The 25707-nt window shown below is 38.1% G+C and overlaps 1 protein-coding gene across 1 annotated transcript in view; it reads left to right on the forward strand.

The window, feature by feature from the left end:
• The window catches only part of DLC1 (DLC1 Rho GTPase activating protein), a 230715-nt gene that overhangs the window by 101930 nt on the left and 103078 nt on the right, over nucleotides 1–25707 (forward strand). The gene's annotated exons all lie outside the window — the stretch shown is intronic.

The raw sequence follows: 25707 nt of genomic DNA on the forward strand, positions 1-25707 counted from the left end.
CTTTGACATGGAGTAGAACAGATTTGATAGCCCATTTCTCATCTCTCTTTTGGTGATCAGCAGCAAACAAGGATAAAGTATTAAGGACAAAGACAGCAGTGTCATTGGATCTCTGGCCAACGTAAAGTGTTTGAAAGCTCCCCAGTGTTAGTATTGCAATATGGGCCCAGCAGTGAACAAATCTATTTCCACCTCCCAGCGCACCCCCAGCATCATCTCTAGATCTCTGGTAAGGATACTATTTCATATAGTACAGGCTCGATGTCCTTTGGTGTTAATTTCCTGGTTGCATTTGATTCACAAGGAAGACAAATACACAGTGATTAAAGGGACCTTAACGGCAGGGTACTTCCTCTCACAGACCTTTGATTGTCAGTGTCAGGCAGCAGAGGACACTTGGTGCTTGGCCCCATGGTGAGACAAGCTGTAGAAGAGGAGGTGATGGAGTGATGACAAGGTGGGTCGGGCCCATCTGTCAGAACTCACAGTGGGAGGACCTTGAAAATCCAGTAGTGACAAGTTCACTGTCATTAAACAAGGCACATAAAAGACCAACTGCTTGGCCCAGTAGGTAGAGCTCTTTTAGTTTCATTTAACTGCAGCTCTAATCAAAAGGAAAAAAAAAGTCTTCACTAGATTTTACAAATATATTCTAGATCCAGATAAATCAATTCTTTCTATGAGCGCTGTCCACTGGATGCTCTGTTTTAATAAAGTAATTAAAGGTTCATACATACATAGCTTATTTTGAACCTAAAGCAAACATTAACAAATTTAATCTGACTGGCTACAGGATATTAGTTTCCACATAAACTGGAAAGAAATACAAGTTAATTAGCAGCAGTTTTCTGGTTGCTTTACAATATCTCTAGCCAGTGTTCTAGAATAAATTGGGCAAAATTAAATATTAATTGTTCATTTTTGTAAGTATTATAACTTGTTTTGGCAGAACAGTCTTAGTGGTTTTGTGAGACTTTAGTATGAAGTATCAGTTCCTAGCTAGGTAATCTTGATGTTGCAAAAGTTATGAAATTTGATTTAGGGGAGTGTTTTGTTTCTAAATAAAAATGTCAGGTGAGCACTCGCACTTCAATCTGTCATGCTAAAAAGCAGTTACAGAGACTCTGCCAGAATATGCATGGATGTCTACTGAACACTATTAGAAACTAATAGATATATTTTTATTCCACTGTCATTTATTTCATTTACTAGAAAAAAAGGTTTATGATGCCAATAGATACCAAAAGCTGACATTTCATGCTAAGATTCCTGATGATGTTTAGGGTTTGATTTTTCTTTATTTTTTCTAAATGCAGTAAAATAGCTGATATCATGATTTTAGGTATTTGATTTTTAGTGGCTTATTAACCACACACTACTGTAGTTGTTTCTGAATAAATTACTTTGCTTTTAAAAGTCATACCATATTCACTAGTATACATGTGTATATAAATACATAAATTTTGAAATGCATGTAGCACTATGCAAAGCCAAAGTCTCATTAATCTTAAGGTACCATGGCCATTTTCTTTAGGTTTTGGAAGTAACAGTAGATCCTTGGGACTACAGCTTTCCTCTGAAAGTCCACTTAAAACCATGCCAAATGCACTGGACACAGGATGGCCCCTAAAACTCCTCATGATTTTCTCTTTTATATTCCCTTCTTGATTCTTAAAAAGCGAAGGGTAGAGCTGGGTATTGTGAATGTGCTGTGAGAGGGATCCAGCAGTCAAGAAGACTGTAGACCATTGAAGCAGGACACAAACATACAGGTCCCATGCCTGAACAGGAAAACAGGTGTTTTCTGGAAAGCTAAAACAAATTTCATTCAGTCCCTGCATAATGACAAAGTACATCTAAATAAATATTTATTTAATAAATATTAAATATTTAGCCAGCTTCTGTTTTCTTATTTCACCTGCATTGGTATGGGCCATCACTATGGACCTGCTTATATACTTCTTTGGAAGAACTTTTTCAATCAAAATATGCTGTTGTTATCTTCAAAGGCTTTTTTTTTTTCATTTCTTTAATATAGTCTCATCTATTTTGATCTTTAGTATACTTAGAAAGAAAAGCTAAACTGAATTATTTTAGGCCAATAACAAGGATAGGCTGTTACTTTGCATTGCTCCATAACTTGTACTTTAATGCTTTTGTACCTATGACACTTTCCTAGATTCTGTGATGATTGTGTTAATTGTGGAAACATCTTTAAATGTTTCCTGGACAGATATTTAAATGTCAGTATTCACTTTAGTGAAAACAAGTAGTCGCTCAGTGCTTTATATTCCTGTGGTTAGCAACTGAATTTTCCTTTGCTGTTTTGCTGTCTTTTCTGAAGTTCTGTACTAGAATTGGCTTAATTCTAAACAAGATGTTTCCCTGATAGGAATAAATATGTATAGAGTGCCACCTGAGTAATTACTGCTGCTGGCCATCATGCTAAGTCTTTCAGCTGCCCCATTTCTGTCCAATCCAATGTGGTTTTAAGGCAACATATAATTTCCCTGTTAAGGCAAGTTATTTATATCCCAGAGGCTATGTGATTAGGGGGAAAAAAAAAAAAAAAGGCAGCATTAGCATTGACGTCTTAAACATATTTTGACACTAATAATATAAGTTTCATCACAGATTGATAAATTGTAAGAATATCTCTTACAACAGACTTCATCACCTATTAGTGAAATACAGTTAAACAAAAGATAACTCTCTTGAAAGGGACCTTTGGAAGTCCTTTCTCCAATCTCCTGCTCAAGCAGGGCCAGACCTGAAGCCAAAGTTGCTCAGGACTTTATGCAGTCCAGTCTTAAAAACCTTCAAATGAAGTTTGTGCAATCTCTGTAGGCTCCCTGCTCCCCAGCTGTATTGTCTCCACGGAGGAGACTGTTTTCCTTATACCCAGTCTGATGCCTTCTGGTTTCAGTTTATGCCTGTTGTCTTTTGTTGTTCTCACATGCACTATGTGAAAAGCCTAATTCAATCTTCTCATTGCCCTCCCATGAGGTCCTGGGGAGCTACTGGTAGGACTCCAAAAGCCATCTCTTCTGGCTGAACAAGTCCTGCAGTTTCAGTTCACAGGCCAAGTGTTCCAGACCCTCAGCAGCTTGGTGGCCCTCCCCTGGAATTGTTCCCTTTTATCAATATCTTTCTTCTATTGGGAGGATCCTGAAACTGGACTCAGTATTGCAGATGTGGTCTACCAAGCACTGAATAGAGGGGGATAATCCCTTCCCTCAATCTACAGGCTATGCTTTTATTGATAAATCCCAGGATGCTGCCAGCTCTCTTTGCTGCCAGGGCACACTGCTGGCTCATGCTCAGCTCGCTGTCTGCCAAGACCCTGGGGCCTTTTCCATAGAGCTGCTCTCCAGTCAGTTTTTATCATTTATTTATCCACTCTTCTCAACTGTAAAATCCTAACTTCCAAACAAAAACATTGTGGGAAACAGTGTTTCATGATTGAGCTCTTTGTTGTCAAAGCAGAAAATACAGCAGAAGGGTTACAAATTTGTTACTTTCAGCAAATTCAGTTTAGTATTACATTACAACTAATTCTAATGTGCTTACATTTTAGAACACCACCATAGAGACTGTAAACTGTTACTCAGTATGTTCTGGTTAGTATCATATATTTAATCTTAATCAAGTTGCTTTTCAGTATTCAGTTATCAGTTACGTAGTGGTTTGGTAGCTTTTATAAGACCCAGCCCAAATTGTGGTCCCTTATTGTATGTATTGGATACCAGAAATATTCTAAAGGAGGTAGTCCCTGACCAAAATAGCTTTTAAATTAAAGCAAACATAAACGAGTTTTTCTTTCCTTTTTTTGGATGTAATAAGCATAACAGAGAATAGTGATAAACAATTAATCAAGTTATTTCTAGCCTAACTTTGTTCAGACTGAATTCATGGTAAAGACCTTTGTTGATTCAGATGAAATATAAACTAGTTCACTTGGTCCTAATTAAAAATGACATGTAATCCTTAGGCCATGGTTTCCAAAGTAGTAATGTGACAGTTTTAACCCCAGCCATGAAACTAAGCACCACGCGGCCGCTTGCTCACTCCCTCCCTCTGCCCCAGTGGGATAGGGGAGAGAATTGGAAGGGCAGAAGTGAGAAAACTCATAGGCTGAGATTAAGACAGTTTAACAGGTAAAGCAAAAACCAAATGAGCAAGCAAAGCAAAACAGGGAATTCATTCATGGCTTCCCATCAGCAGGCAGGTGTTCAGCCATCCCCAGGAAAGCAGGGCTCCATCATGCATAGCAGTTACTTGAGAAGACAGACACCATCACTCCAAATGCCTCCCCTTCCTTCTCCTTCCCCCAGCTTTATATGCTAAGCATGACATTCTAAGGTATGGAATATCCCTTTGGTCAGTTGGGGTCAGCTGTCCTGGCTTTGCTCCCTCCCAACTTTTTGTGCACCTGCTCACTGGCAGAGCACAGGAAACCTGAAAAGTCCTTGATTTAGAGTAAGAACTACTTAGCAACAACTAAAACATCAGTGTGTCATCAACATTATTCTCATACCAAATCCAAAACACAGCACTGTACCAGCTACTGAGAAGAAAATTTACTTAATCTCAGCCAAAACCAGGACACAAGAATAACAGAGAATGATGATAACCAATTAATCTAGTTATTTCTAGACTAATTTTGTTTGGACTGAGTTAATGGTAAAGACTTATGTTGCTTCAGATGAAAAGGATTATATTTCATTTGGTCCTCATTGATATTGACATGTAACCATTAGGCTATGGTTTCCAAAGTAGTGATGTGACTCTTGATTTGGAAAACAGGACATGGGCTTTCTTTTTCAGTGTCCAGAAACAGTCAGCTTCTGAAAAGTTGAGATGCCCAGAGCCAAATTTTAAATTTAACTTTTGGCTACATTTTCATAGTTATTTTGGTATCTGAAGGTGAAAAAGACACTCTTTGTTGTATTTTTTCCCTGTAAATGTTACCTTTGAGTAGTAAAGTCTGCACATGGCACAGAATTATGAAGGTACTTAATCATTTCTCAAAAATTTAATAAGCTCTTCTTTACTTCTTTGGGTTCCTAGACAACATTCAAAGCATCTGTAAGATCGCATTATGCTCCTCTATATTTGAAAATAGGACTTGGACTGCTAAGTTGTTTCAGAGTTTTTGAAAATGAACCAAAGAGCTGAATAATTTTAAATCGTCTTTAATATGAAGAGCTTAGAGCACTTAAGGAAGTGCAGTGGGATAATTTTTCTCTTTTTGCATCTGTTAAAACAGAAGGATAAGAAATGGTTTCCATCCCAGATAGCCAGCACAGGGTTTTGTTGTTTCTATGTTTTAGGTACTCATATACACAATTTAAACTCCTATCATTGGAATAAAAAGGTCCTTTTCAAGCTCCTTAGGGAAAAGAGAGAGTTCTTTGATGTTTTATAAAGAAACCATGTTTATTTCCATTTCTCTAAGAACATGCTGAAAATCAGATGAGAAACACCCAATAGCACACTTTGGATTAGGCACACCTGGAGGCAAAAGTTTCTTCGTGATATGGAACCTTCTGTGGCAGCACGGTGATAGGGCTGTATATAACTGCAGTGTCACAGGTTGCTCAGAATCGTTTTTTTTCCCTTGTTAGAGCTGTTGATTTCTGCTCTGAATACCTTCTCGTATAGCAAGTAATGATTGAGAGAATTTCTGTATCTCCTTGTAGTATGTTTAGCCTAATCAACTAGATTTTTTTATTGTCTGTAATAACAAGGGTTCTAACCATATCTGATAAAAGGTGGTTCTCATTACCTTGAAGATTTTAAAATACCTTGTGGTATCTAGTAGTCAAGTTTAGCCAGTGTCTCAAATCTCCTCTGCAAATACTCTTGTAAAATTAGATTGCTTTTGCACTTGTCAGGAAGTGGCAATCAAATCAAATGCTGATTCTTTAGGATATGGTAGATGTCATTTATCTTTAATATGCACCAGTGTGTAATTCTTATATGCAAAGTCAGTCGGTTGTCTCATGCAATTGCTTTATTACCATCTTCAACCTACTTTTTTGTTGATTTTGGCTATTAGTGAATTTCCCCTTCATGACGTTTGAGGAAAGAATCAGATAACTGCATGAAATTGTTGCTTAATTCATAAGTTTTACAAATAAAGAACTGAACACCATGTTTATAGACACAATTGCCAAATGGTCTATAAACTATGAATCTGCAAGGAGTTATTCCTGCAGGTAATCCAGTCACATGAGTTTGAACTAAGCATGGAAGTAGAAGCTTGTTAAATCCAAGTCTAAAATTATTTCATTGAAATCTTCTCTGAGTGAATAGCCTCTTTAGTTCAATTGGTAGGTATTAATTTAAAGCCCAATCTACGGTGGATTCAATTGCACCTGCTGCTGTACTTTGGCCTAAAATAAGATGAGATATTTGCTAACCAATTTTAGAGTGCTAGCCAGATACATCATATCTCAGTAGACACTAACAAGCAGAATTGAAAGGCAAAGAGGAAAGTAACCAGCAATTTTAATACATATCAAAATAAAGTTTGAAATTAGAGCCATCAAAATATCTGTTAAAAGGTAAGGGAAAAAAAAATAATAAACCACTGCCTCCTCCAGACAGTTTACCTAATTTACAATGCCATCCTGGAATAAATGTTTCTTCGTGTTGCAAGGAAGAAAAAGACATTGAGACTTTTGTTAAGGATTTATCTACTAGTTGTCTTATATTGAGCACTGTTTACAGAAGAAAGCCCTACACTAGAAAGATTTTGCTCTTGTAGTTACTATGGGAGGTTCTCAAAGCAGCAGTGAAACTCCAGAACATTTGGAGAGTTCCAAGGACTTATTTTAGTGGTAAGCTCATGCTAACTCTTTGACTGGAATAATATTTCTTGTGTCAGCACAGGTGTGTCTTCAGCAGGGCTCTATTTCACATTCATAATTGATATAACTTTAAAGTGTATATCAGGTTAATCAATTTTGTGAGGTTGATTTCATCATTATCAGGGCATTTGTGGCTGGAAAATTATTGGAAAGTTGAAAGAGACTCATGGGAATAATCTCTAGTTTTCCTAAAATTTCTTTCACCCTTTTAGAGGAAGATCGCAGACTAGTACATTTTATACAGATCACCCTTACAACTTAAGTCTGACTCTGTTTTGAAGGATGGATTCAGATAGCATCTGTAGGAAAAATGCCTTTTAGCAGCCATTCAATTATCTATTGCAGGATAAGACAATAAAAAAGGATCAAGTAGAAGACAGTGTTTCTGTTGCACAAGTTAAAGTAGGATTCACTCCAAAGCAGTACTGGATTTTGCAGTCAGGGATTTTATACCTGCCATGCTTTTCAACAGTAAAAGTCTTTGCACCTCATCTCTTTTTTTTTTTTTTTTTTTAATCTCCCAGTACAGTAGCTGTCAGTGTTTAATCACTCTATATTGATAACCACTTGATGTTTATGTGCAATTTCTTGTCTGTTCCAGTAAAAAAATGAGAGGACAATCAAATAAAGGTGGCAGATTCAAAACAAAGGGGGAGGCATTTTTCCACACAGTCTAGAACTGAACTATGGGACTCCTTGCCTCAGTATATTGCAGATACTAAAGTTTTACACAGGTTTAGAAAAAGTCTAGACAAACTAATGAGAGGAATTGATTAGTATAATGCTCTCTTCAATGAACTTAATGACACCACTGATTTTTGTAAGATTTATCCAAATCATAACCCTCTATGTACCAATTCAGAACTTGCCCAAGATGTCAAATTAGTATTGCAATGTCTAGTGGATAAGTCATAATCCAAATATTGAATTAGGTTTTGATTTGTCAGACATGTTATCTTGTAGTAAAAATGTATTGAATATTCGGCCTGATATGTAAGCTGAATATATTTTTGTCATAAGTGTTTCTTACGTTTTGTAAGAAGCATGTATTTCCTCCAGGGAACAGTACCAATTATTTATCATCAAATTAAGAGTACTATATAACATATAGCAAAAAACCTCTACATGGTAGGAAACTTGTTAGCAATAATTAGAGGGTTCTTAAAATTTACAGAAATCTATCAAGGATGAGAATACAGTAAGTCAAGGCAATTCTTCAGCTGAATAAACAGGAAAGAAAAAAATTCTAAGCGTATCATAAGGATATAAAAACACAAATTTAACCAGGGACCACACTAGAAACTGTAGAGATATAGATATAGATATATTTTACAGTTACAGTGAAAACTTGGCATCATTTTGTTTTTAATGAGGAACTGGATATTGAAAAACTAACCAAGAAAGGTTCCAATCTAAGAAGTTGCTACATATATTAACTTTTGCAGTACATTTCAAAGGCATTTCCGGAGAGACAATGTATGCCACATTAGACAAACTAAGAAGAATAAGAAACAGACATCTTTTCATAAAGCAAATCTAGATAAAAATCTTCAGCAAAGTAAATTGCATTTAGTTATATTAAAAGACTGAGAGATAAGAAATGATCCATACTTTTTTTTTCCCCCAGAATAATCATTATAGCTTAAGTAAGTTAAGCTAACTCTACTGATCCATAGAAAGAATTCCACATCTGGAAAATCTTTGCTACATCTGTGTTGGGGTTTTGAGCTTTTTGGTGCTTTGTTCACCAGTTCCCATGACTCTAACTTAAACCTCTCTCTTATTTTCTTAAGTGCATTCCAGTTCAACTGAAGATGGTGTGATCATTTCATTTCCTGAGATCCGTTAGTTAAGCTTCCTAACCTGTTTTCCTTAAACAGAAAAAAAAAAACCCAACCCTGAAATATAAAGCAACATAAAAAAAAAAGACAAAGTGTCTTTGTAGTATTCTGCAGTATGGACAATCATTTGTTTGAATGATTGTCCATAGACTTCAGTCTACGGACCAAAGTAAGATGGAGAATTGTAATTGTCAAAGATAACAGGCAAGTAAATGCATTATTGCAGACTTCCAGCTGTGTTTAGCAAGTAGCAGCAAGGACAGTGCTACTAGATGAGACACATTCCAGCACTGAAACTCTCGGTTTGCCATGCACCATGCAGTAGCAGCACTGCTTAAAATCTGAATTGTGCTGGCCAGGCCAGTACAGTGCAGACAACCAGAAAAGAGTTGGCTCCTGTATTTCTGCTGATAAGAAGCAGCAGATTTCATTGATTCAGTCAGGTGAACTCAAAGGCATAATACTTGCCTGACTTTGCAACAATTAGACACTTATCCATCCATAGAATAGTCTTTTAAGAAACAAGAAAAGTGCTGTATTCTGAGCAATTCTGGTTTATGCTGTCAATAGCTCAAATTTTGGTGTACACTTTTATCATAGAATTAGGATATCTTCTTTCATCACAGCCTGTAGCAAGGCATGTTCTGGTCATTGTGCTAAACAACCTGATTTATTAAATATTGGTGTTTACTACCGAATCTTTCGAATTATTGGAGCAAATAACAGTTAAATCATAGAAGGAATTTAGGTGCATTGTAGCTTAATTCATGAAGTGCTAATGGCCTTCATATTTCATCAATTAAAAGATTAAGTTCTTTGAGCAAGAAAAAGCTAATTCATATTACCAGACACACAAAAAAATCCATACATTATCTGTAACTGCAGGATAAAATACATTTCAGAGGAGCAGTTATCACCAAACCAAAATTTACAAGATGCCAAATTTTAAATTAAGGATTATTCTTAAAGAGCACCCACATAGATTAAGGTAGGAAAACCAGAGGCATAATTCTGCTCTCCAGTGACACTGGAAAATATGCATGCCATTATGATTTAACTATCATCATAACTGTAATATCTGCTTATAGTTAACGGATTTTGAAGGTGCAATACAATTTTTTTTCTTTCTTTCATTGCCTGCTCTGGATCTCTTGAATGAAACACAGTGCCTAACTTGCAAACCAAAGTCAGTAAATTGCTTCACATCTAAGCCTCAGAGGACACACACTACTCTGTAGCTTAGACTGCAGTGCTGCATTTTGAGCAGTATAAACGCATAAAGGAATGTACCAAACCTTATAGGTCACCGATTCATTTCTAAGAAGATTCAGTTAAGTTTCCTATGCACCCTTCTAATTTATACTGGACATTTTTGAACTTTCTGGATTTAATGAGTTTCATTAAAAATAGGGACTTCATTCCCAGTTTCAAGAGTTTTTATGGAGGTTGAGCTGGATTACACTCCATCGTGCCCTTCAACTCTGCTTCCCCCCAAGTCCTTCTGCCTTCAGTGCCCTACCCCAAACATCTCCTGAGTGTGTTTACCGGGCTTTCTCAAGGAAGACCAGTATCGCTCCAAGCCTCCAGGTCCAGAGCTGACAACAATTACTTTGCCAGACCTCTGCCCATGAAGTCACACCTTCATTCTAAGCAACAGTTTACTTATTCTAAGGCACCTAAAGCTTTTAAGTAAACCACCCAGTCTTGCATAGTATGTGGGGTATTTTTTAATAATGTTCTTTTTTGCTTGCTTACACAGAAAACACAAAAATAACAAATCCAGCATTCTTTTTCTTCATTGATTTCCTCACTTTTGTGGTATTTACTTCTGGCTTAAGTTCAGTCATCTTAACATAGGATCTTACTGTAGGTCATGTTATATCACTTGAATGTGGGAGTCTTTCCAGCTCATTTTCCAGAGCATTTTCCTATTCATTAGCACAATAACAGAAAGTGATGGCTCAGTCTATGATAAACTGTGAAACTAAGTTCATCTCTACGATCTTTTGCTAAGGCTTTCTTGACACCTATTCAATTAATTTTCTTCATAGTTCGAGTTTCAGCCTTCCTCTTGGGTAAGTTTCCATTCATTCAAGCCTTTTCCTCAGGAATAGGAAAGAAAAGTAGTTCCCCTAATGCTATTTGTCATGAACTCTCTACCACAAGAGCTGACCAAAAAGCAAAGTTAGGCCTCTGAACCAGAACCTGGAACAAAACTTCCTTATTCAGTAGTGCCTACAAGGACTCACAACCCATGTGCATGTTCCCCTGTTAGCATATACAGCAGCCCATGCTGTACAATGTTTCTTGTAAACATATGTCTTAACTCAATATGATTGTATCCCTTGTCTTCCTTTCCCGTATGCTTTTAAGGCAGTTTTTCATTGTTCTTTTAAAGGGTTCATTCAACATGTAATTAGATGAGCATGATTAATTATCTCATATTTCATAAGGGAGAGCTACCCAATTGCAGAACAAAGCAGACCTTTAATGGGAATTGAACACTTTCACCATGTTCTTACTGTGGCTATACTTCATTTTTCATTTCTTGGCATTACAGTAGTCAGCTGTAGTATGCTCAGCCAACTGTACAAAATCTACGTACCTGAAATATTGAGAGAGATGTGAATCCCTAAAAGTTGTAGTAATTGTTTAGCTGTGGATCTTGATGTGGATTTGTGTTCAAATGCATGCTGTCAATTTTTAAATGGGATTTATAGCCTGGCTTGCAATTCAGGCAATAATTCCTGGTTTTCATTATGCACAAATCTGCTATCCTTGCAAAATATATATCCTTCTTCATGTACTCTGTGGGCTAGCTTGTGATTCACCTTTGCACAGGTAGGCTGAAGGTTGTGATTGCCTTAGAGATTTGTGTTGAAAGTGAGTCACAGTGTTGTTTCCCCAACTGTTTAAGTTCAGGGATTCAGCATTTTCTGTAAACCAGATCACCGAAATGATTCACATTAAGTCTATCTGGTTTTTAACCTATGTTGTTTTAGTGAGCTGGCTTTCAGCAAGCTGTGCAAACAGTTGCCCCAGTACCAAATGAGATAACAGTTTAGTGTAATAAGGGAGACACAGACAAAAAAAAAGTATGAAGGAAGAAATATTTCCTGTAGCACCCTTCTGCTGCTAGTGTCTTAGGAAATAAATGCCTGAAAGAGGCTGCACAAGGTGTAGATAGTCATAGAGAATTTTGCATAGAAAATGTATTTAAATACTAAGAAGATGCAATTCTAACTGACCTAGAATTAGGACTTAAAGCAGTCACAGAGCCATTCAGAAGCTACTACAACAGTTTTTGGTTGTAATGATGGAGTTCCTTCAGAGATTTAAGACTCTTACAGACATCTGTTTGCAGAATAAACATATCCCCTTTTGCCCCTGTGTTTGCTGTGCTGGTGTGATCATGAGGTACATACATGAGCTGCATACCCATCCTCATCCGGACTCCCCGGTACAAGACATGTGACTTACATCAGTTCTGCTGCCTTTTGGGACTCTCCCACCAGTACAGTGTCCATTGCATTAGTCCTCTAATCTGTCCCTGCTGAATTGAATTTTCTGTGGAACCTTTAGCATTTCAAAACAATCACACATTCACAATGCAAACCATTTCTTTACATAGACTGTTGATATATTACCACGCTTTAGTCCTTCCCTTTTTCGCTAAGGGCTACTGTTCCTAACAGAGGTCCCTACCATTAACATCTTTTTTTTCCTGCCAGGAGTATAAAGATCATGTAACCCCCGTGCAGAGAGAGCTCTGCTGGGAACTGTGAAAGCAGTGTGTGTTTACAGTAACACTAGACACCAGTTCAGAACACATCAGCATTTTTTGCCCAACAGGAATCCAGCACATTGGTTCTCAGGCAAATAGGAGCAGAATAGACCTAAGGTCGCCATGTGCTTGATGCTAACGCACAAGTTCAGTTCTTTGTTTCAAGCTTCAGCATCACACTTATCTAGCCTTTTCTGAGCTTCCTTGTTTGGTAGATGTTGGCAGTTGGTCTCCTACTATTTTTCCAAGACAGCTTCTTTAATGGTGTGATTTTCATTGACAAAATAAACACAGTAATTGCAAATGTTTTCACGACCTTCTCTGTGTCCACAAATTCATTCTTGTCTTTACACACCACACACCAATGTGAAAGTCAAAAAGAGAAAAAGTCCCTTTTTCCATAAAATGCTGCAAAAAATATAACCTTCTCCAGAATATGAAGTTTTGCAACAAGTATGAAGTTAGATGTGACAAGCAAGCAGGGCATTTATGGAAGAACTTTAAGAAATTACAATATTCAAAAAACTGGAGATAACCTAGACTTCCTTAGTAAAACAGAAAATATTTCATTTGGGATATATTTACATTTACTTTGTATTGCCTCTCAGAGAGGAAAAATATAACTACTGAAGATCAAAATATACTGGGGTGGTGATGAGATATGTTTAAATTTTCATAGGCAGGTATGAGAACTATGTATAGACCATGTTTTGGTTGGTGAACAGTAGTACTTCGCTGAAAACATAGCAAGGACATGTGCATAGATATATAAGATGTGTATAAAGATCTTAATTTGAAAAGAGACTGAAAATACTTTTTCTGCAGTCTTCTCACCTCCAAGGCCTTTTAAAAAGGGCCTGATTCCTCTAGACGAAGACTAATAAAAGATTTTTAATATTGCAAGCCCACAATCCAGGATCAAATTAATGTATCTTTGATCTAAATTAATTTTCAATATCCATCAAGGACATACCTGAGAGCTTTTTTGAAAGTTTACTTAAAATCATAGAATTGTAGAATGGTTTGGTTTGGAAGGGACCTTAAATATCATCTAGTTCCAACCCCCCTGCCATGGGCACGGACACCTTCCCCCAGACCAGGCTGCTCAAAGCCCCATCCAGCCTGGCCTTGGGCACTGCCAGGAATGGGGCATCCACAGCTGCTCTGGGCAACCAGTTCCAGTGCCTCACCACCTGCACATCATCTTAGCTGCCAGAAGTTCTTGCATAGTAATTTGGTTGTCCATATATTGAAATCCTACAGTTCTTACACAGGGGAGGAGGTTTTCAACATCAAATAACTAGGTTATTCAGAATGAAATGAGGTTAATTAGTAACTGAATCTAATCCTATCAACTGAAACTCAGAGCTGTCATGACTTTTTAGGGACAGAGCCTTTCAAAGCTTGTTTAATATTGAAGGACTTACATTAAAACGTGGTTTTTAATTGCCCTTTTGGGTTTTCTTATGGATTTGCATATACAGTATAGATTTATGTTTTGACCTTCTGAAATATATTTCTGTTTTATTTCTGACTTTTGTGACCAGCTAGTCCAGCTCAAATTTATTATCGGTACACTGACAGCTGCTCATTCCACTATCAACACCAAATTTCATACAGTCTTTTAAGAAGAGTACACCAAGATTAAGAGAGTATACCTGTTTGTCTACAAGAGTACAACGTTTTTGCCTATAACTTATGGTGAAAGTTTTCACTGAACTTAAAGAAGTATTTTGTTTTATTAAGCATTTCTAGTACTTGACTAAAGTGTAGTAAGTTTGGATTGAGAAAAATTACCAACATTCTTGTAAAAAAGCCATCCTTTCATATCCCCTTCGAAGAACTTCAATGTTTCTCTTTAATTTGCTTCCTTATGCAAAAAGTGTTAAAGAGCACCACTGACACGAAAAAAATCTCTTGCTTTTCTTTCAAATGTCACCTGTAGACACACTTGTTCTCAGCAAACAGGGCTGAGCTGATTTAACCCATGAAAAAGCATCCAGTGGGTGTCTGTTGTTTCAGTTAACCTTTCAGTTAAAAGGCTGAAGTCTTGATATGACAAATTTTATGTCTGAGTACCAGGTCCTTTTTCACAGGGAAGGGGTAGCAGGTTATCGAGGGGTTGTGAAACTTTCTGAGCAAAGAAAACCTACTTTCAGGGTTGGCTCTTTCTAAAAAGGGCATGAATTATGATACTGTTACATACTTCCTCTAGTGTTATATTGTGCTCATTTGTCATATTAAGTTTTGCTATTTCAATTTTGATTTTTCTAACTGCTATGTTTAAATATATACTGTTGAGGACTTGCACCATAGCTGATACATGCATCCTTCTGTTTTACATTAGCACAATTTTTTTTCCATTAGTTTTGTATTCACAAATTTTATTTTGTCTTTACACATGTTCCACAGATTAATTAGTCCTAGTTTGGAGGAAAAACATACACAAACTCAACACTTTTTTCCATGTCAGGTCAGTTTTTTGAATCTTTGTACCACCTTAAATGTTTCCCTTCTTTTCTTGATGTGCTCATGCTTTAAATACTTGTAGACTGTTATTATTACTCTCCCCTTGCATTATTAGCTGTCGTTTGGCCAAGCAGAATATGTTTTAATCTTTCCTCATAAATCAAACTCTCCAGCCCCTTAATCATCTCTTTTGTTGTTATCTGAATTCAAAACTTCTTTCAAAACTTGTTGACGCCTTCGTGGTACTGCAGAGGCTAAACCTGCATGCTGCATTTGAGAAAGGATTCTTTTCTGCCAAACAGAGTATATCTTGTTGTTCTTTATGGAAATACTAAGAATGCAAATAACAGTTGATATAGGTGAGCAAAATATTTCATATTGTGAGTAAAACATGAGGAATAGAAAAGAAGAAATGCCATACATTTTACCACACTTCTCAGTCAAACATTTGAGATGTATATCCTTTCACCGTTACTGCAATACTTTATTTTTAATAAATATACATTTAAAATATTACTTTAACTTATCAATCTCAGATGTGAGCTTTGACTTCTTGTTTGTTTGCTTCCTCAACTTCTTTGGGGAGTGTTTTATTTCCTTCTTCCAATTACCATATTTTCCTAGGAATTTCTACGTCATCTACTTATAAATGTGAAATAATTTCTCCATTATTTCCCAAATTCTTTCTTTCCCTCACCCCTTCTGTTATGAATTACTTAAAGAAACAGTTGTACTTACTTGCTACCAGTGTACATAAAGATCTGTAAGTAGTTTTTCCATGTACGTGTTGCTGCTGCTATTTTAGATAATCACATTTTTTCAAGGCCTAATTTTGCCAGTTCCAGAGCCATTAATACCTTGCAATGAATTTAAGTGCAAGACTCATATTTCCTATTTTCTTTTAAGAAACTTATAAATTCAGTATTGTAATTATGTGTCCTGGTTTCAGCTGGGATAGAGTTAATTTTATTCTTAATAGTTAGTACAGTGCTGTGTTTTAGCTATGATGTGAGAACAATGTTGATAGCACACTATGTTTTTAGTTGTTTCTGGGTAATGTTTATACTGAATCAGGGACTTTCCATTTTCTTGGGTCCTTCCAGCCAGAGTGCTGGAGGGGCACAAGAAATTGGGAGGGAACATGGCCAGGACAGGTGACCCAAGCTAGCCAAAGAGGTGTTCCATGCCGTATGACATCATGCTGAGTATATAAACTGGGGGAAGAAGAAGGAAGGTGGGGACATCTGGCATTATGGCATGTCTTCCCAAGTAACCGCTATGTGTGTTGGAGCCCTGCTTCCTTGGGGATGGCCAAACACCTGCCTGCCCATGGGAATTGGTGAATTAATTCTTTCTTTGCTTGTGTGCGCAGCTTTTGCTTTACCTTTTAAATTGTTCTTATCTCAACCCTTGAATTTTACATTCCTTTCCAATCCTCCTTCCCATTCCTCTGGGTGGGAGGGAGTGGGCAAGTGGCTCCGTGGTGCTTGGTTGCCAGCTGGGGCTAAACCACAACAGTTCTCCTATGTAGCCCACCTCATCGTCTAGATATATTTTTAACAGCAAATGACTACCGTAGTTTCAGACTGAAGAAAACCAGAGAAGATAATCTCAGTTTCAGACCCAGTTCATACGGGAATACCACCATATATTGCTTACTTTTCAAAATAATTACTTGACAGTTAAACAGTATTAGGTCAGATACCAAGATATAGCAAAACACATGTCAGGGTGTCAGCCCTACAAACCCAAGGTTCACACCTTCACCTTGCTTTTGAGTCTGTGAAGTGCAGTTTGCTAAACATATAATAATGAAAAGCCCTCCTAAAATAATCTGGGGGAATTTGCCAGGCAGTAGCTAGCCTCAGGACCCCAAAGTTAGGCTAAATACTGCTGTACCCTATCAGCCTCCTGGCCCCAAAACCAGCTAGTCCAAGTTGAATATTCTTCCCCAGCCAGCCCCCAATACCAGTGCTGTAACTTTGACTCTAAGTCAAAATTTTCCATGCACTGTAGTAATGCTCCAGAGGGCAGATATGCCATGTCTAAAATCAGATGCCAGCAGGAACAGCAAAGTGCATGCAGAAGCAATTTTGGCTGGTTAGCTGTGAAGTAAATTAAGTAAAGATATGAAGAAATCCAATTCCTAGAACAGCAAACCAGAGTGTCTCATTAAAACCTCATTTAATAGTGTTGCTAACTTAATGCAGTAAATATGAAACATTAAATTCTAATAATAACTTTAGCTGAAGTTTTAGATTTCCTTTCTAAGTGTTTAAGGTATGCTCTGTACATTCATTATTCACAAAGACTTTATTATGGATAACAAGATATATCTTTCAGTTGTTATGGTGACTGCTTTAATCTTCAGGACAATTATGTTTGACACTCCATATAAAGCTTTAACTTGCATCTGTGATACATTAAGCTTACAAAAGGTGAAGTGAAACATTAGATTCTTTATCTCTTAAAGATTAAGCATTAGAACTTGTAATCAGCAGTTGCTGCAAGACTTCAGTTGAAATAATGAACACCAGAAGAAAGACATCCTCCAAAACAGCATGCAACACTTAATGGAGTATCACAGGTTTTCTTTTTTATTATAAAAAAAGTAACATAATTGTAGCCAATATCCTGAAAAAAATTCTGTTCAGTGCAAAGATGACAATTATTTAAAATTATGTTCATTCCATTCCAACATTTATTCCATTCCATCAGAGCAGGACATAAGGAAAGTTCTCACTAGCGATGTAATAGCTGAATTTTAATTGCCAAATGGAGACACGCATTTAAAACTACAGTAGATTACAGATACACTTGCTTTTCTCTCTTGCATCTTTCCTTCTTTTCCTGTCTCTGCTTCGCAAAACTGTGTATACCAGTCTCCCTCCCAACTCCAGCAGAACGTTTTCATTCTGTAAGATATTAGATGAGGGACTAATCAATCTTCCACCTTTTTGTGAGATGAAGTAGTGGGGTCACTAAAAGCCCAGGTGAGATGGGTTCTCTCATTCATTCAACCTGTTACAGGGCTGGTAGCAGCTTAGAGCTGTGTTTGCAAAGACTTCCCAGGCTGTACATATCTCAGGTGAGAAAATACCTTCTGAGCTGTTGATCACTAACCTCCAGTGCTGCAGAATTGCTATGAAATAGAGTTTCTCAGGGGCTTGCCAATGGCTACAACAAAGGGACTTTTGGAAGGATGAAAAAAGGAATGTCTACAAAAGATCAAATTTCTGTACCAAATCATCATCAAGTATTTAAGAAAAACTTGCTAGAACTTTTAAAGATCGGGAAACTGACATTTCATTCATTTTCCCCAAAGGACTGGATTTTAAATGATTATGTAAATAAAGCACCTCAAAGAAGTTGTGTCACAGAGAACTCCAGGACAAATGGTTAAAGCATGGCAGACATCAGAAACTGAAATCTGGAGTCTGGGGAAGTTAGGCAGTATTAAAAATAAATCCCCAGTCTAACTATGCAAATAAACATTTGCACAAAAAAGGAGCAAGAAGTTACCATGCACAAACTTTCCAGCAGTGCTTTAATTAGTGAAATCTTGAAATCTACTGATGATCTGTTCCAATACCTACCTAAAAGTTTAGATTCAGTTTGGATCCTACTTCCTACATTGTTGCTTCCTATGAAAATTCCAGTATTTCTCCTGTTTTCTCTGCCACTGAGGCCACAAACCAGCAGTTCAGGGAGGGTTACATCATGCTTGTCTTCACCATGACAAAAAAACTCTGTACAGATTGTGTTTCACAGTGCTGCAATGGCAGCAGCATGGGTGAGAAGGGAGAAGGCCAACTCAGCCTCTTTACATCACTTAGTAAAACACACATTACATAGGGCAGTTCTAATTAATACAACTTACATGAGCCCCCTAAATCACACTAAATCTTCTGAGGAATGAGCTTTTTCCATCTTACCCTGCAAGCACTGGGACTTTTTCCTCGGTTTAAAATTTCTAGCTGTTCTTTGATCTCTCTGTTCAGAATGATCTCAGTCTGTACTCTGAATTATCTCCCCGCTCACCCTCTGACTTAGATGAGTCCAGCTCGTATAACACTCCCCCCACTCCCATTCTTCTCACTTCTCTGTACACAGACACCAGCCAGCCACTGCGAGATTATTTTAAACTCAGTGAGACACGTTTTACAATAAAATCGGGTTTATTCACAATCAGTGATCATGTTGGTCATTGCAGGCAAGCTCAAAGATTTTGTTGCTTTAATATCTTATTAATATTGTGCCATTTTGTATAAGGGATGTCTAAAGAGGAGGACCTTTAATCCAAGGAACTCTCCATCTTAGTATGACTGAGTAAACATGAACAGGAGAGAGGGAAAGAGAGTGGGAGAGAGAAAAAAACAGAAGACAAAGAAGGAAAATTGCTAACTGTGAACAAATATTATATAGAGAGAATTTTGATAGGAACTAAAAACAGGGAGTTGTTTGTTTGGGAAGTGATGGGCTGTTTGGAGGGGTTTTTTTTGTTTGTTGTTTGGGGTTTTTTTTGTGTGTGTGTGGGACCTGCAATTTTCTATTATTGTAATTTTGTGTACAACCACATTTGCATTTCCACTGGAAAGAAAGAAGTACCTTAGGCCATGTATTTTATTCTATGAAATTATATTAATCCTGCCATAATCCCAGTGATGGGACCATTCAAGATGACAAAAAGATATCTAGGTATGGGCCATTTGCATGTCAGGTCACTGTGAAGGAAGAAGAAACGACTCTGTTTAATGCTGTTTGCTGTGGTAAGGCATAACAGATGGCTAATGCTGAAAACTGATCTCAGTTCACAGCCTACTGCCGTCAACTATTCTGTATGAAAGAGATATTAACTGAGAAAGTTCACCAGCTCAAGTTAGGTATTTGGAAGTGCTTGGACACCCCTATATATTAATACTTCCATAAACCTCTAAACAGGTGACTCGCATGTTGTTAAACAGAATGAAGCTTTAACACTTCTCATTTGAATTTTCAGTTATGGCACCAGTGTTCATTAATATCCCATTTTTTCTCATTAACATACAGTATTTCAGAAAACAGTTGGCAGTAGGGGGAAGACTGGATTTTCTAATAATGTAGGGATATTTTATAACCAGTTACATTAGAAAACAAGTTAATACAGAACAATGTACAACTGAAACTGGGAGCATATCTTCTTTCATGTTATTCAGTTATTTGTTATTATTTTATATTTATGGCTGTGATTAGAAATGTTTTCTGCTTTCCTGTGTTGGTTTATTTATTATTTTTGGAGCACACAGTGATAGTGAGACAGCAGCTCAGAAACAGCCAGATAAGCTTACACTTTGAAGTGCACAGAACTCAAATTAAGCTATGGGGCTATTTGCAAGGCCAGGTTATAATCACATCATGAAGTCTGCTAAATATTGTTAGTGTTTATTTGGAATCATGCTTAATTTGAAACTCATAAATGTATAATAGAAGGCCAGGCTACTCAGTTTACATAAACCCATCAGCATGTATTTATCACACAACAAAAGGCAATTAAGGTAGATGCCTTCACAAGATCATCTCAGTGTTTCACCAGAAGTAGTCTTCAATGGTTACACATTAAAAAGTCTGTGAAAGCAACAACAGTTGCAGTCTGCATCATGGACTACTGCTAGGAAAGTGGATTTTGTGCATTTTCTTTACGACTACTTAAACACGCTGCTTATTCAAAAATACATGTCTGGGCCACAGCATGAGGGTATAAGGCCTGCATAACTTACAAAAGCAGTATGCACGAGGCAACGACTGTCACCTGGAGAGGGCAGGGCTGTCCTTGGGGCTTCCCTACACCCCTGCTACCACCATTGGGAAACAGTGCGGGGACAGCAGGCAGCGCGGTCTTCCCACCCCTGGAGGAAGCTCAGGGAATGTTGTCTGTTACATGGTCTACTATCTCTTCTCCAGAATGCACCCATTTAGGTCCCAGGCTGTTCAAAGGTTAACTACAGGGTGTTGACATGCATCTCACAGGGCACTTGGAACAAAATGTGGTGGGACACATAGTAACATATGGTTGAGTTGTGCACTCACATCATCAGCACCATTGCAGCAACCACCACCCAAACATTTGTTACTATCTTTTGTGCAGTTCCCACTGAGATCAGGATGCAGAGCAGCTCCACTCTGTTTTGATCAGTGTAGCAATGCTCCCACTGGCACAAAATGCTTGCAAGCCCTTGTCTATCCCAGCAGGGAGGAGTGAAAGGAGCAACATCGAGAAGAGCAGCCAGGCATAGGAATCAGAGGTCAGATGATGGAAAAGGATATAGCTGGGCCAGGGATGGGGAGGAAATGGTAGAAAGCATGATGGAGCCGTCTTTAGAAGGTAGAAGATTAAAACAGCAGCAAGGAATAACTTGTAAGGGATCTTGGAAAGGAATAAAAGAAATGGAGAGGCTGAAGAGGAGAGAACATTATACACAAATCGGCAGACAAATCCAGTCTGTGGGCTGGGGAGACTCCCAGCCTGTTCAACACCTTTTTCCATCAATGACTAATCTTCATTTTTACTTCATTTTATCTATATCATGCAGTGACACTTGACACAAAAAAGAAACCTAATGCTCTCCCTCAGTCCCATGTAAGTAGGAGGCCAAAACATGGGAGGAGAGAATAGACTTCCTCACTATAACCCTTATCCTGCCTGCCTTCCAAGCCTTGGAGATCTGGGTTTCTTTAACGTGCTGATTTTCACTTCTAGTGCAAGAAAAGATATAAATAATGTTCTGAAATTTTTATTCCTAATATGGAAGAAAAAAGAAAAAACTTGTCATGGAAAGATTTTTTTTATTAAAGTATCTCTTTGGAAATACCACAGTGTTACATACCCATCCCCCTTCCTTCCTTCAATAAATAAATAAATAATGAAAAAGTATATTTCAGAAGAGATTTTTTTTTAAAACCAAATCAAAACTAATGAAGACGTGGCTTTGTCATAACAAACATTTTGCTAAGATTTGTCAAGCTTCTATTGAAACTTTTCTGTTTCAACAAAGTACATTTTATTTGCCTGTCTCTCTGTAGAAATTTCTCTAAATCCTTATAGTCTGCTGTGATTCGTGGATGCTTCTTGTCTAAAGATCTGATATGTATCAGATTTCTCAGATACTGCAGATGTTGCAGTACCAGATTGTCTTTTGGAAAGCAACACATGTCAAAGCCAAATTCAAAGGGCTCCTTTCCCAGTCTGGTCTCCTAGATAGCATTTGGAGACATCTGCTGAGAGATGAAACAATGACACATGCTATGTGCCCAGCAGGCATTTTTAATTAGACCTAAAATTTTGATTTTGAATCATTCTTTTGTTTTGTGGTACTTTTGGAGAGTTATGGCATTACTTTTTTGTTTCTGTAACAAGGGGAAGGCGGTTGCATGCATCAGATCAGTCAAGCTGCATAGACCACCCAGTGAAGATGGTCTGAATTTGCCATACTATTTGTTGCATGCAGCCCATATGGAAGTCACAGCACAACTCAGACTGGCAGCATGTTTGAAAAATTATGTGTCTCTGAATGGCTATGCATATTTTGGATGCATACATCCTTCCAGACTCAAGGGGCCAGAATCACACAGATGAACCAGAGATAAACATAAGAATTTGCACATTCGTAAACATTCAGAAGGGAAGTTGATGCACTGTGAGCAAGCCTGAAGAGAGTGAGGCTTGCATAACTGTTTACTTCCTAGGAGCTGGATGTTGCCAGAACTAAAAATGAGATCACCATTCCCGTCCATCCTAATACCTGATGCATTCTGTCTGCTCTTTGCCTTAAAGAGGAAAAAGAATCTTTAATGTTATTTTTGCAGACCAAGGTATGGACAGAACCACTAAAGGACAGAAAACAGATATATTTGGCAAGGTTAGATCCTTCAGCTTGAACTGCTGAGGAGTGGTAAGGTGGTTAGGAATTAGCCTCTGCCTTCTGCCCTCAGCTGGTTTAAGAACAGTATGTTTAGGAAAAATGAGTGGCACTTTACAAGTAAATCCAGCCTTGAGAGAAAGACTGGAGAGGCACCACTTTACTGATATTAACAAGACCTTTTTAAAAATATTTCTGAAAAGAGGAGTGGGAGAACTCAGTGGCTGCAGCCCAGAGGCAGGCTAGGCCTGGCTAACCAGAAGGACACTGTCCTGTGAGCAGCAGTGGCGGGGCCGATCTTGGCTGGCAGGAGAGCAGGGCTCAGCCCAGCTCCAAGCTGGCTGAACAGGCAGGTGGGGATACGGTCTCTATAAATATTTGCCTGTGGAATTCCACAAAGACTTCCCTGGGCATGCATGCTGCTCCGCACATGTTCACAGTCATCTCTTTCCTGAGGGGGTACTGTCACCTTTCCCCCCCAAACACTGTCTGCTGCATTCCCCTCTTGTCAGCAATAGACCCCCTCCTTCAGATTCCTATCATACTATTTTTAGTCCAGCACACGTCTTTGCTGGCCCATCCATGTTTATCTTTTGAATATAAGAATTTCTTTGGGCTTTTTTTCATCTCAGCCATTGAACAGAAAATACTGAAAAAAGTAAAATAATTCTGGAGGATAGCTGCAGTAGTGACTGCACTATGATTGTGATCACCGTGAATATTACTCAAGTACAAAACCTGTGCCTGCTGGTGGTCTTCCTTAAGTTTCCAGATACAGTGAAGCCAAGAATAGAGCTGCATCATAAATTTTACCTAGATGCTGGTTCTGGGGTTAGGACTTTGCTTATTTTTGCCTGCATTTTGCTGTAGTACCTGTATACAGCTAATTGAATTGTAGATGTAACATATGGAAGGGTGCCCAGGCCATTTCCCAGCTAAAGGAAGGTATTTGTTTTCAGGAGATTTTCCAGGACATTTTCGAATAGAGCAGCCAAACATTTTGCCATTTTCTTTGAAAACATTTTCTTTGCCAGTCCATAAATCTCACCATTAAAACTTTTTACCTTTAATACCATTCCCAGTGCTCTGATTTAACTGTTTGATTTAACACCTTTCTCCATAAATTAATCTAATATACATTCATGTTGACCGACATCAGAGATTCACTAGCCGAGGTCTGTACACATGTACTTGGCACTAGTGGCATCCTCTCCCAGTTGAGACTGTGAGCATGAATTTACCAGAGAAATAGAGAAAGCTTTTCCATGCAATCTGGAGGTAACCGTAGGCACGTGATTCAGGTAGCTGTCTCCACTCAAACAGCTAAACTTGCAAGGCGAGAGGGAGTACGTCTGAGCTGAAAGGGCAAATATCTCTCTCTACGTGGGCAGGTATCATTTGGGCAGTAACACTTCTTCAAACACAGCGTCATGTCTGGGAATGCAGGAGGAGCTTGCCTGAGGTGCAGTGTAGGGCTCTCAACATGAGTATCAGACAATGGCACAGCAGCCATGGCAAGTCGCAGATTTCCCCTGAGTGCGTGGGTGTTGCCCAGCATAGAACTAAGAGCAACTGCCACCATCACCCTGGTGGCACCAGCTGATAGTATCCCAGAGCATCGGGTTTTGTGGATGTCTTTTCAGCATCTTTTGGGTATTGAGAGGTCCAGACCGAAACAGAGTGCATTGTTCTACAAGGGTTGTTATTTAAATAACACAAGCACAGAGACTGAAGTACAGCTCTGCTCTGATGCCTCCTTTTTAACATTATTTTTAAATCATTTTATACTTTCATATTGCATGGCAAACATTTTATGACCACAGTGAATGTTGTTCATCTCAAATTTCCTCTTTGTGTATATTTGCTTTTTAACTATCTTACCCATTAGATCTCTCAATCCACACTTTTCTATAATTGATGTCCTTTTATTTCCTATCCAGATTTCTAGCCTACTGATACCTAGCTGTTTTCTTGTCCATGGTCCATTAAGAATGTTCTGACATTTAATTAAATTCTTTACAAAATCTACTTAGATTATCCATTTCTGTGTTGTAACATCAGACAAGCAGACTCTCTTAGCCATCTTCCCCTGCTTTGTTACCGTTTATCTTTACTCCTTCTTTGCCCTTTGTTGGGTCATGCTGACATTTTCCAGCCCATTTTGTTGAACTGGTTGCGCTGACTGTTTTAAGTATTTTGGGTTGTGACATGTCTACCTATGTAACAGAACCCACAACAGTTCTCATAGAATTAAACCCTGATCAGCAGCCTATATATTGCCCTTTTTTTAAAAGTTGATTTAGCTGCTAAAATGAATAATAGTGGGTGCATTTTTATTGACATTTTAGCCTCGACCAGGTGTACGCTTTTGAAAAAGATTTTCAAAAAAAAGGATCTCCCAACAGCACCCTTTGGTTTGTATCTCCAAGCAGTCTTAGAGCATGTGAACTGGTTTGGTTTCATATGAAACTAAGCCAGAAGATGCGTCCTGGTAGAGCACCAGTGATCTCAACCCTTGGTGAGGATTCATTCAGTTCATGAGACCCAGGTAGACCTAGTTCAAAGTAACCCCACCTCAAGATATGTTAGAACCTTGGTACCATTTATTTTGCTCTTTCTGGGCCACGTTGTTGGTAACATAGGCATAGCCACTGGTAGTTAAAAATCTGCTGAGACTGCCTTCTCCCTCATTGCCTTCTGTTTTCCTCTGACAGTGCTACTCAGCTGAAATACAGAGGTATACACATTCAGCTCCAGATATTGCTTACTACATCCTCATTTAAAAATGAACAAGTATTCTTCTGAGCTGGTCACCAATAGAAACAATAGCAGATGTCACCTGA

This window comes from Falco rusticolus, chromosome 1 (assembly GCF_015220075.1).
Source record: "Falco rusticolus isolate bFalRus1 chromosome 1, bFalRus1.pri, whole genome shotgun sequence".
Classification (NCBI taxonomy): domain Eukaryota; kingdom Metazoa; phylum Chordata; class Aves; order Falconiformes; family Falconidae; genus Falco; species Falco rusticolus.